Here is a 12,612-nt window from a genome sequence, read left to right as displayed (position 1 = left end):
AATCTTACCAATCTATCATTGTCTTATATCTAAAGCAAATTATATTGGTTACCCACCATACCAAATTCTATGTGGAAGTTTGTTGCTTTGGTATCTTGCTGTTGATTTTGTTGTCTACAAAACAAAATTGCCCTTTTACCATGTTGTCATTCACACACTTTTATCTTCAAAGTGACTTCTAGCGCCTTCTAGATTACATACATGTCAGAAAGGAGCAGTTAGGGATTTGGACAATGGTGTCAAGCAACCTTACCGCTAGACTGTCCTACTCTGCCCCCCCCCTCCACTGTTACTGTATCCCCAAATAGCCTGCCTCTCTTGTGTCTGGTATCCATGCGTATCTCCGCTTTCTGTCCTGCTCCGCTGAAAGGCAGACAGACGTGTTGGAATCTGCCCAGCCAATCACCACACTGCTGGGCCTCAGGCCAGAAGGAGACCACTGTCTCACTGTCTGTCTGTCTTGGGCGACTATACTATCTATCGGTCTGAGGCTGTCTGGCTGGCTGGCTAACTGGCTGGCTGGCCTGTTACGACTGGTTTCTTCCATGGCGGCTGTTATTTTTACTCTTGAATGTTTTTGTCGACTGTGACAAAAGAAAGAAAGAAATATGGGCAAAGAGGAATTAAAGTTTGCCTGCCAAACCAACAGAAGCCAGCCCAGAGTTTTAAGGGAGATGGATTCATTTTGTCAGGCAGGAGTTTGCCTCTTTGCCTGCTAATCTCTTCCTCCCTCTGAGTCTTCATCCCCCTGTCTCTTTCTTCTCTATCTTGTTATCAGTCTCTTTTTTTTATCCCATCTCGCTCCCTTTTTGTATCGGTGACACTTTGCAATTAGGGTTGATTAGGTAACCATCAATCTACATCAATAAATGCAGTACTAAGCGTTATTATGTAGCATTAGAATAGGGGTTAGGGAATAAGGGTTATGGTTAACCCTTACCTTATTAAATAATGTATAAATTAAAACCAGTTCACACCAGTTCACACGAACCCCATTAGTAAAATGATGACCCGAATCAGTTTACATTGCATTAACCAATTTTAATTAACCCTTTATTAATGCACACTGATTGTAAAGTGTTACCTTTGTAACTCTCCCCCCTATCTCTTTCGCTTTACATCTGTATTCCCCTCACTTCTTCCTCTGTATTTTTCCATCCCTTTTCATCCCTTCCTCTCCCCCTCCCCCCCCATCCCTCTCTATTCCGAGCCACCATATGTCTGATGTCGTCAAACAGCCAACACCCGGCCGCTGGGCCCAGACTATCACATATGCAGTGTATATATATATATATATATATATATATATATATATATATATATATATATATATATATATATATATATATACCTCCAGGTTAGCATCCCCAGCTAACAGCCCCCTCTCGGCGCTTCGAACGCAGAGGAACTGACTCAAACTCTGCCCAACTGCCGCCAGCAATAGCGGTAGAAAGCGGAAGCTAGCCTCCACCTAGCGCTCAGCTCAATAACTCTTTAACAAATCATGGCGAGGTGGGTGGAGACCTATCTCATGCAGGATTTAACTCCCCCCCCCCCCCCCCCCCCACACACACACACACACACACACACACACACACACACACACACACACACACACACACACACACACACACACACACACACACACTTTCCCCCCGCTCAACCTTCAGCGGTTTTCCAAATCGTTTTAAAAAAAATTAAAGATGGTCTAGTACTAGCGCTGTTATTGCCCGAGCAAAACATGTTGGCATCAACACCAGGGGCTTTTAATCATACACACATGCAGGCTCCTGGAGACACACATACTGACACACACACACACGTACACAGACACACAAACACACGTAGAAACACACACACACGCGAGGAAACACGTACACACACCACACACACACCCACACACAGAGCACATTTTTCAGCATATCCAGCTCATCAATCATTTTTAGCAAAATATCCCGCTCGGAGACATCATCCTCGCGTTACATTCACGCTTACATTTGTCTTTTAGCAGTTGGAAAGACCGGCACTGGCACTAGCGCTAGCGCAGCCTTTAGCACTGTGCAAAAAAACAGAAAAAAAACAGGTGGAACCTGGCAACAACATCAGAGACTTGTAATCATATATCACCCGCCGGACAAACCCAACCGGAATCCACGATCCCTCACTTGAAAGCCCGGCGTTTGCTGCTGGTCTTCTGGCTCGGCGGCCGGGAGATGAAATACCTGTGGTGAGGAAATGATCCGAGCTGACACATGTTGGATCCAATCGGTTCTTCATCACTTGACGCCCCGTGTAAAATATTCAAACAACAGACACAAATGAAGATCTATCCTTCTGCTCCGGTCCGCTCAGTTGTGTTTATTGTATTCATTAAATATGCAGCCCAGCTTTCTTTTAAAGGGTCTGTCTGTCTGTCTGTCTGTCTGTGTGTGGGCACCGTGAACAACAGATAACAATATGGAAATACAGGCTTGATGGTGTAGTCAGAGCTGGTCTGTGGGGAGTAATGGAGGGTAATTCCCACCCCCACCCCCTATTGACCGAGCTGTAATACTGCGCATGAGTGCAGTGAAGATGTTCGCAGTAATAGTTATTGTGCGCGGTGGTGCTAGTCATGGTTGCTTGTGTTTATTTGGTAGTGATATGCAGCCGTACTGTAACGCCTGGTACACACACGTTTGTGCCTTGTGTTTTTATTTTGTGTACAAACCGAGGGAATGATGCAAGGCCCGGTCCTGCCACTGTAATGCCTGCTCTCTGTGCTGCCAGAGAATGACTGGGGAACTCTTATCTTCTCTTTCTCTTCCTTGGCAGCCATCACACACTAGTTTACACTGTCACTCTCACATACACACCACAAGAGGACGAATATGATGTTACACACTCTTTTTTTTATTCTTTATTTTTTATTTAATATTTTTCGATGTCCTTCAAAACAACCCGGAGGTCCTTGGGGATGGAGGTGGGTAGAGGAAGGCTTTGGGAGTGTGTGTGTGTGTGTGTGTGTGTGTGTGTGTGTGTGTGTGTGTGTGTGTGTGTGTGTGTGTGTGTGTGTGTGTGTGTGTGTGTGTGTGTGTGATAAGAGTGAGACCTGCTCCCCTAATCCCATAAATAAAAGAAATGTTATGATCCAACACACAAATAGTAAGTACAAAGTCAAAATGGTGGTTCTGGCCCCAACTTTTGAGGCCCCTGTTTGTAACAAAATGCAATTTTAAACTCAGCAGAAACATCTCATTTCCCGGAGCCCGGAGACGGGGCGAGAATTATAATTGGCTTTGATTGGATTTGAATAATCTCAGATCCATCGACTTTTACACAATGGTCTTAATGCCTCGCTGAGTTTCTCACTTTTAATACGACTTTACTATCCCCAAACGAACTTTTGTCGGCATCCCCTGATACAACATTGAAGTGGAACAGATACAGTACTGGAAGCCAAGGTCCATTTAGTATGGGTGCCTACTCTCTGTGTACGAAGGCGACATTAATAATATTTTTTTTTACGAATTACGCTGCTCGGGCGTCGCCATCTTGGATTTACACACCACCAGTGACATCACCATCCTGCTTCGACCCGACAGTCTATTCCGCTTCTGATTCAGATACAGATTCTCTATAGAATCCATACATACACTGTTCGGGACAAGGATTGATTTTATGCATAAGTGTATGCATATGTGTTTACAGCTGTGACGGCGTGTCACTTGTTATTTCCGCGGTTAACAACGACACACAGTGATCGACTATCGTTACCGCAAGACACCTAGCGTGGAGTGCGGCTGTGAGTTGACAAGAGAACTCATATTCCCAGCATGCAGCATTCTGTGGTTGTTTGTGCCCAGTCAGCCTGTAGTTGACTGCAGTTTCCTATACAGGTAGGACCACCTGCTGAACGAGAGTAGGGCTCAATTGAAAACACATACCTGAAAGTAATGGCAGGTTAACAGCAGAAATACTATATTTTACACAAGATAGATTTCATCATTAGATGCCGTTACTCTTTACAAGGTTTTTAGTCACTTTGATGGAAATATTTTTCTATGCCAGTGTTTTTCTTTTTGGCAGAAATCTGTCAACTTCCAACTTAACAGATATTTTTAGTTTTCTAAATTATTTATTTACAATGCAGATTCTGAGAACTTTGTTGTGATTTCACCACCTTTCCCTCGAACACGGGCATATATTCACAGCTTCATTCAATATTTATATCCTAGCAGTCCTTTTGTGGGAAAATAGTGTTTCTTTCACCTCACGTAGGTATGCTTGTTCAACCGAAATTCCAACTGAATCGCACTTTTCAAACTTCTACATCGAGGATGGGAACTAAGTAAAAAAAAACAACAACACAATGGGACGAGTCAAACAAGGCGTGGGGGTCACTGAGTCGGATTCGCTCCTATCCTTTGTCTAACACAAAGCACGGCTCCACGCTTTTCATACCGACATGCTCGTCGTCGTCGAGGCGGGAGCGAGGTTCCGCCGGTTCCCAAGACCAGACGCGGAGGACAACGACCGGGAAGATCCTGAATGGAAGCGGGAGCGGGAGGAATCTGCTGCATCAGCGGGATTATGATCGCAGTCCTTAGTGTTGCAGGTGGCCTCATACGTATTCATGAGTTCGGACTCAGCCGCTGGGGTTCTTTTTGGGCGCGTATAATGGGGCTGCGCGACGTCACCCTGGGTTCCGCTGCAGCTAAATGCGGCGTCGCTCGAGGGTTTAGGGGAGACCGCACCGCGCCGCATAGGCATGTGAGCACGGGCGTACGTTTGCGTGTGCGTTGTCACACACACGTGTGCACGCACACAGATCCATATTTGTGATCGTTTTTTACCAAATCATGTGACTCAAGTTTCACTTGCAGTTGCGGAGGTGTGTGCCTGTGCGTGTTCGTGTGTGTGTGTGTGTGTGTGTGTGTGTGTGTGTGTCGGAGGGAGGGAGTCACTTAATAATTTGTGTTCACATCAGAGTTGTTTTTTCCCTCCTTCCTCTTATTCTCTCTCTCTCGCTCTCGCTCTCTCTCGTCTGTGTAATTCAGCTTTCATAGGGTAGCCTGAATAATGCACGCTTGCCCCAGTCGTCATCTGAAGAGATACCTGGCATTTGGGAGAGCAGTTGGGTTTTATTTGTGGGCAGGCAAGGCCCCTCAACACGGGTACTCTCCCAGAAACACCCTGTTTTGCTCCCACTGGCAGAAATGTTGCTTACGTTTCTTTCTTGCTTCTGAAACTAAGTCCCCACAATGTACTTATATGTGTGTGTGTTTGCCTTCTAAGTTTGACTCTATTTCTGAACATACCGCACAACTAACTGCTGAACTTTGTATTCCGTGGGTGTGTGTGTGTAGGTGTGTGTGTGGGTGGGTGGGTGGGTTTGTCGGTGTGTGTGTGTGTGTGTGTGACTAAAATATAATACTTTATTATCCAACCTTGACTGGAAATGTGCTTGTGGCCTCACCTCAGAGACATTAAAACAGTGCATGACATAAAGCCCCATTTGACCTAAAAACAAATACATAAACAGGTCTCTGTGAACCTTGTGTTTGGCCAGGGGGCTAAATCTCTGTCCTGAGGGCAGAACTCTAAACTCATCAGAGACAGGGTGGCTTCTGTCCTTTATGATGGCCTCAGATCTCCTGTGTACTGGAGGCTTGTCTAGGGCAGTGATTCAGTGAGCAGTGAACTAGGGGTCGTGTCCCCAAATGGGGTCCCCAAAAGCTTCCGTGGGGTCGCCAATTATTTTCTGTATTCAGTCTGAAATTATTGTTATGCCAGGTGAAACAAAGGAAAATAATATTGGGGAAAAAAATCAGCCTTTTTCTTATTTACACGCAGTTAAGAGAAGAGAGAAAATATGTTTTTGTCTTTCATGAGATCTGGTTCAGCCTATGGGCTACTCCGCTGATAGAAACAATGTAACTATGTGCTCCCACTATATGCAAACTCAACTTGTTCCCGCTATTTTAAGTAAACAAAATAAAAAGACATAGGCAGCCTACTAGCCAAAATGGAGAGGTGGCTGCTTAAAAAATCGAACAAAAGCTTGTAAGTGCCAGCTACCAATGCGTCTACTCCTCAGCGATCCTCAAGTGGGACAAGTCTACAGGCCAGTGAGAATAAAATGGAACAAACGAGGTCGTTGGCATTATCAGAAAGAATTTCTGAAATATGGATTCACTTGCCAAGTAAAAGATAACCTCGACCACCCACAATGTGTGATTTGCGGCGATGTTCTGGCGAATGAGAGCTGAAAACCGGTCAAAATGAAACGACATCTCAAAACCCGCCATCCCGAGGACGCTACGAAACCAATTACTTTCTTTCTGCGAAAAGAAACTGCCCTGCAAGGGCAGAAGACCGTTGTGCATAGGCAAGCTACCTTGCCCACCAAAGCCTTGGAAGCTTCCTACGAAGTGGGCCACCTTGTGGCAAAAGCACAGAAGCCACACACAATTGCCGAAAGCCTCATCCTCCCTGCAGCAATTGCGATGACCACCGCAATGCATGGTGAAAAGATTGCAAGTGCGCTCAAGCAAATCCCCCTCTCTAATGATAGTTTCCAAGCGCATTATCGAGATCGCTAATGACATGAAATGTCAGATAATCGAGAGAAAAAAAAACTGCAGGTTTTCTTTACAGTTAGATGAGTCTACTGACGTGACAAGTGTCGCGCAATTATTGGTGTTTGTTCGCTACAGTTATGAAGGAAAACTTCACGAGGACATGCTGTTCTGCTCTCCGATGGAAGGAAGGTGTACCGGCAGTGACATTTTTAATTGTCTCAATGGTTGGATGGAAGACGCAGGGCTGCAATGGGCCAACTGCATATGCACAGATGGTGCGGCAGCTATGTTGGGGAAAAATAAAGGGCTGAAAGCAAAGGTCCTTAGCGTTGCACCACATGCCAAGTTCACCCATTGCATTATCCACAGAGAGGCCCTGGCATCCAAGACACTTGCGCCCGAGCTTAACAATGTTCTCCATACAGCAATTAAAATGGTGAATTTCATCAAATCTCGCCCACTCAATACTAGACTCTTCACCCTTCTCTGTCAGGAAATGGGGTCTACACACAAATCCCTTCTTTTCCATTCTGAAGTAAGGTGGCTTTCACGGGGCAAGGTCCTTACACGCCTGTTTGAGTTGCGAAGCGAGGTGCGCACCTTCCTCTCAGACGCAAACTCTGCTTTTGCGCACCATCTCACTGACTCGGAATGGATAGCCCGTCTTGCTTATTTGTCATGCATATTCAACAAATTAAATATGCTCAACCTGTCACTACAAGGCCTCAACACTAACATCCTGACCCTCTCGGACAAAGTGAATGCTTTCACAAAAAAGCTGCAGCGTTGGGCAGTCCGTGCGGAGAGTGGGGATTTTGAGATGTTTTCGGAGCTGCATGACTTTTTGGAGGAGGATGATGTGTTCATCACATCGTCCTGTTGTGATGTTTCCTCCACCGTGGAGGAAAATCTCTGCGTCGCCGTATGCAGCATTCCTCCTAGAATTAACTTGCTATGTTCACGGAGGCAGGCCCCTTCCCATTGAAATTGTTAAAGATAGTAAACCAGAAAAGCTAAATAAAAAAATACCATTAATGTTATCGAAATAAATATAATTCATGTAACGTTGTAGGCCTAGTGCTGTGTGTGTGTGTGTGTGTGGTGTGTGTGTGTGTGCGTGTGTGCGTGTGCTGGCGTTCTGATCTGATAGAGGCAGCCTACACTTGCTTAATCGTGATTGTTTGGTTTTTTTGTTTCTTGTTCATATGGAATAATTAAAACTGATTACTTTGCTTACTATTTTTTGCTTGATTTAGTTGTTAACGTTTGAGGGGGTATTTTGAGTAAGGACTTAGAATGGGTTTGGGGAAAGTGGGGTCGTCAGACCTCACCATACTTTTTTGTGGGGTCGCCAGACAAAAAGTTTAAGAACCACTGGTCTAGAACACTACGTGGCCTGTTTCTGCATTCAAGTGTGTGTTTGTCTATATGTTCACTACTTATACATTTCAGGTAAGTCCCAGTCCGCCCACAAGGCAAAACAATCGAACCTAACAAATCTATACAATGAGAGTGATACAGGGATCAATTGATAATGCCCGGAGGTCGGCCATTGATTACATGCGGTTGAGGGGAAGGGCTCCTGTAATTACCTGATGGTTATGAAATCTCTACCAAAGTAGCATTACATCGTAACCACCGAATGACGAATGCATCCATTCCTGCATCTATTGCCTTTTAAACCACTATTCCTTACGTTATACTTTAATACGGAGCAAGGATTCGGTTGTACGTGTGGATGTTGTTAAATACTTCATTCTCTCTCTCTGTCTCTCTCTCTCTTTCAACCCTCTCTCCCCCCCCCCCCCAAAAGCGTAGAGATATCACGTTGAGGAGGAAAAGCTCATAACATACATACCGACGACTGTGTCATTACCTCCCCATTTCATTAACCCAGGTATGAAGTACACCTTGTGTCCAGCGCCTGCCACGCTCCAGGCAATTACCGCAGCCAAACGCAAATACGCTGTGAAATGAAATTACTGCTTTTCTCTGCATGAAAGCAGAGAAACAAGGTGAGCTTAAGTCGCTTCGGAGATGCTGGGCTTGATTCTTGCAGTGTGTGTGTGTGTGTGTGTGTGTGTGTGTGTGTGTGTGTGTGTGTGTGTGTGTGTGTGTGTGTGTGTGGGGGGGAAAAGTAGGACTTCTATGATCACCGTAATTAAGGGCATGTTTTAGTGGAGAATTTATTGGGGCATGGTGCTACACATGTACATAAAAGCTCTGCATGCACAAACACACACACACACACACACACACACACACACACACACACACACACACACACACACACACACACACACACACACACACACACACACACACACACACCCCTCCAGAGCAGCTACAGCTCACATTGTTTCTCTGCTTCCGTGATGCAAAGAAAACCAGTACTTTCATTTCACAGCATATTTGTGTTTAGCTGCGATAGTTGATACACGTAAATAGGCTGCTACTGCTGAACAAAAATGTGTGGTTTAGTTTTTTTCTTAGGTAGTTTCTTAGGTGCAGCTCTCCTCCAATGTATGTGTGTTGACGTATTTAAATGCATATGAGACAAATGCGATAACAGCCACTTTTTGAGCACCTCAGGATGTTGATTCCGGTATACAACATTTTAATGATACCACGTGCATTATTCTCTGTATACGGGCTAAGACTCTGTCTGTGACTCACATCACCGTGGATACCAGACATCCCCACATTATCAACAGCAACAATCCATTGTTATTGTTCCCCCCCCCCCCCTTCCCCGAAAACGATTTGTTGAAATCTTGGAAAACACAAGAAACACCCGGTAACAAACAAAACGCCACCCGTTGCAGTTTATCGTACATGCGACGCGTGCGTACGCACTCTGGCTCATCAGCGACCAGCCACACAGAGAGAGAGAGAGAGAGAGAGAGAGAGAGAGAGAGAGAGAGAGAGAGAGAGAGAGAGAGAGAGAGAGAGAGAGAGAGAGAGAGAGAGAGAGAGAGAGAGAGAGAGAGAGAGAGAGAGAGAGAGAGAGAGAGAGAGAGAGAGAGAGAGAGAGAGAGAGAGAGAGAGAGAGAGAGAGAGAGAGAGAGAGAGAGAGAGAGAGAGATTCCAGCAGACTCTGCATCACACAGATGGCAAACGCCAGAGAACTCCCACTTAGGACAGGATTAGAGTTGCTGACAGCAGCCATCCCTTTGTAGAGCAGACTGTGAACACACACACCCACATGTACATCTTTGCACATATGCAGATGTGTACACTCTGCTCAACACATAGGTCCTCCCACGTGGAAGCCAGCGGAGGCAGACTGACGTGCACACTTGGTTGCACACACTCAGACGTGCCATGTACACACACACACACACGCACACGCGCTGCCACTTAATCCACAATAGCATTACAATGGCTCTCATCCTGTCAGCATCTCGTTCCACGGCCATTTTACAGCGCCACAAAGCAATTCCAAACACACTTCCCAGCGCATTTCGCTTTGCCATAAAGCGTTTTCATCCATCACAGGGTAAACAAGGCATGATGACATAATGTAATGGTCAGAGCCTTCTCGCCGCTAACAGAACTGTTTGGTGATTTCTTGCCACTATTATTGGATGTCTTTGTGTGTTTTTAGCGAGTGGATATACCGTTTTTTTTCTTTACACGCACAGTTTGCAAGTAAAAAGTGTTGTGGTAGGCTCATTGTATTGTAAGTCTTATGTCTGTGTGTGAGTCTACATGTGTGTGTGCATCAATGCGTATGCGTACGCGCCTAGGGTTTTTTGCGCGGCTGCTGTGAAAAGGATTTCAACCGCCCTGAGTCGCCTGCTGCGTTGACGTCGGGCAAAGAAAAGGGAAAGACAGGATTTGTATTTTCTCCCTTCCAGCCCTGTTACTTTATACGTTGACACGCCGCTTGAACTATATATATACACAGGGGTTGAGTTTCAGACAGAGACAGCGGGGTATGCAGAAGCCAGAGGAAATTGAAGGAGAGCGAGAGAGAGGGTGAGGGAGAGAGAGAGGGAGATAGAGAGATTCCAGCAGATGCACTGTGCGATATTCTGAGGTTTTTTGCTGAAAGAGAGAAATGAATGGAAATGTTTTGTGGTTTGAAAGAAAAAAATGTATTCGACAACTTACCCTTTGCGGTGGAGAAGTTTATCCTAATAATATGAAGTTCTATACAAACGATAGAACCGTGTTCGCTTTGCTGCTTACTAATTGAAAAGGTCTTTGTATAAACGATCCTTCCTTCCCATCCAATCGAACCATATCTAGCATTTGCATTGCCACTGTAGCAACAAGTGTGCTACTGAAGCCATACCAGTCTCCTGACTTCTTCATGCTGTGGATTCCTTCAGCTGTCTTCCATCCTGTCAGATGCGTCCTATCCCCCCCACAGTGTACATCAAACCAGCTTGGCCTCTCCCACCATGGCTGACTTCTCCAGCCGTGGCCTGGTCCCATCTCTCCACGATGGACCCTCCCCTGCCCTCTGTTTCCATGTGAAAGTTTCCCTGTAAGAATCATGTACACCCATTGTCTCTCTGAAGATACTTCAGTGCTCCCAGTCGGCCTGTTATCGTGCTCCATTGGATTAAATACTTTGCTCTCACAAAGTGGCATATTCACCTAATTGCTCTCACAAATACGCTAAATGCTTTTTTTGTTTGTAGCTGTGAGCTAAAGGTTATTCGAGTTGAAAAGCGAGGCCTCTGTCTTTTGTTGAACATGATTATCATAGTACCACATCTTTTCGAATGTGACCAAGTTGTCAATCTTAAGAGAGATAGTGAGAGAAGAAGAGTGACATATAATTGAAGAGAGATATGGAGAAAGGGGAGAGAGATAAGGAGTGATGACGAGAGAAATATAGATATCTAGAGAGATACAAAAAGAGATATGGAGAGAGAGAAGAAAAGTGAGGTATGGAGTAAGGGAGAGAGAGATAAGGAGTGATGAAGAGAGTAATGGAGCGATCTAGAGATACATAAAGAGAGATTTGGAGAGAGAGAAGAAGAGTGAGGTATGGAGACATGGAGTAAGGGAGAGAGAGAGATAAGGAGTGAAGAGAGTAATGGAGCGATCTAGAGATACATAAAGAGAGATTTGGAGAGAGAGCAAAGAGACGGTGACTGTACGAGATGGAGAGAGTGGCGGAGGGAGAGAGGAAATGATGGAGGAATAGGTACTGAATGAATTTTTACTTCCAGGAAGGGGGTGCATCTAATGGTTTCGATTAAAAGTGGGGTAAGCTTCTCTGTAACCATGTCTTTAGCCCTGATACCCCTTCCTCTTTAAATATACATGCACCCTTTTAGTGCTTTTGTGTGCCTACTTGTGTGTGTGTGTGTGTCTGTGCGCACACAAGTGCATGATGTGTGTAGTATCTACCTTACGGTAAGAGTGTGTGTGTGTGTGTGTGTGTGTGTGTGTGAGTGTGAGAGAGCATACCTTCATGCATTATTGTGTGTGTGTGTGTCGTGCGTTCCCTCTCTGATCTTTTGATGCCGTATCAGATGGAATGAATATCTGCTTCGGGATCTGGGTCATGATAATAGGGATGTTAGGTTTCTTTTAAAGGTACGGCTGCATTCACCTTTATTACAATGTCATCTGAGAGTGTAGGTGTTCATTCTCCATGCATTGACTTCAACAGCCTTTCATCTGCTGGCTGCACACGGCAGGGATCACGTCATGCATATTGTGACCACAGGAGGAGAATACAGGACAACGCACAGGAGAGTAAACCGATAGGTTGATCCAGTGGAAGTGAAGGTCAAACGGAACGGCGCTAGAATGGGGAAAACACAGAGTAGAGTAAAGTAGGGTAGGATGGATTAGAGTAGAGTATGCTAGAGTAGAGGAGGATGCAACGGATTAGATTAGAATTAGGGGTAGAGTAGGGTTTGAGTAGGGTAGAATAGATAGGGGAGAGTAGATCACAGATGGTCGGAGTGGAAGCAGGTGTACCGAACCAAGAGAAGGAGTAAGACTGGGCTTGGCACGGAAGTAAAGAGCAGAGATATGAAATACAATATTAGAGAGAATGGATGATAGAGTAGAGCCCAGC

General features: G+C 45.2%; 1 protein-coding gene across 1 annotated transcript in view; it reads left to right on the top strand.

The window, feature by feature from the left end:
- The window catches only part of grm8a (glutamate receptor, metabotropic 8a), a gene marked incomplete at both ends in the record, with an annotated part of 184,358 nt that overhangs the window by 59,936 nt on the left and 111,810 nt on the right, over window positions 1-12,612 (top strand). The window lies entirely within an intron of this gene.

The sequence above is a fragment of the Pollachius pollachius genome (assembly GCF_949987615.1).
Source record: "Pollachius pollachius genome assembly, chromosome: 18".
Lineage (NCBI taxonomy): Eukaryota > Metazoa > Chordata > Actinopteri > Gadiformes > Gadidae > Pollachius > Pollachius pollachius.
Note: the sequence above shows the minus strand (reverse complement) of the source record. Positions and strands in the feature narration are given on the sequence as shown.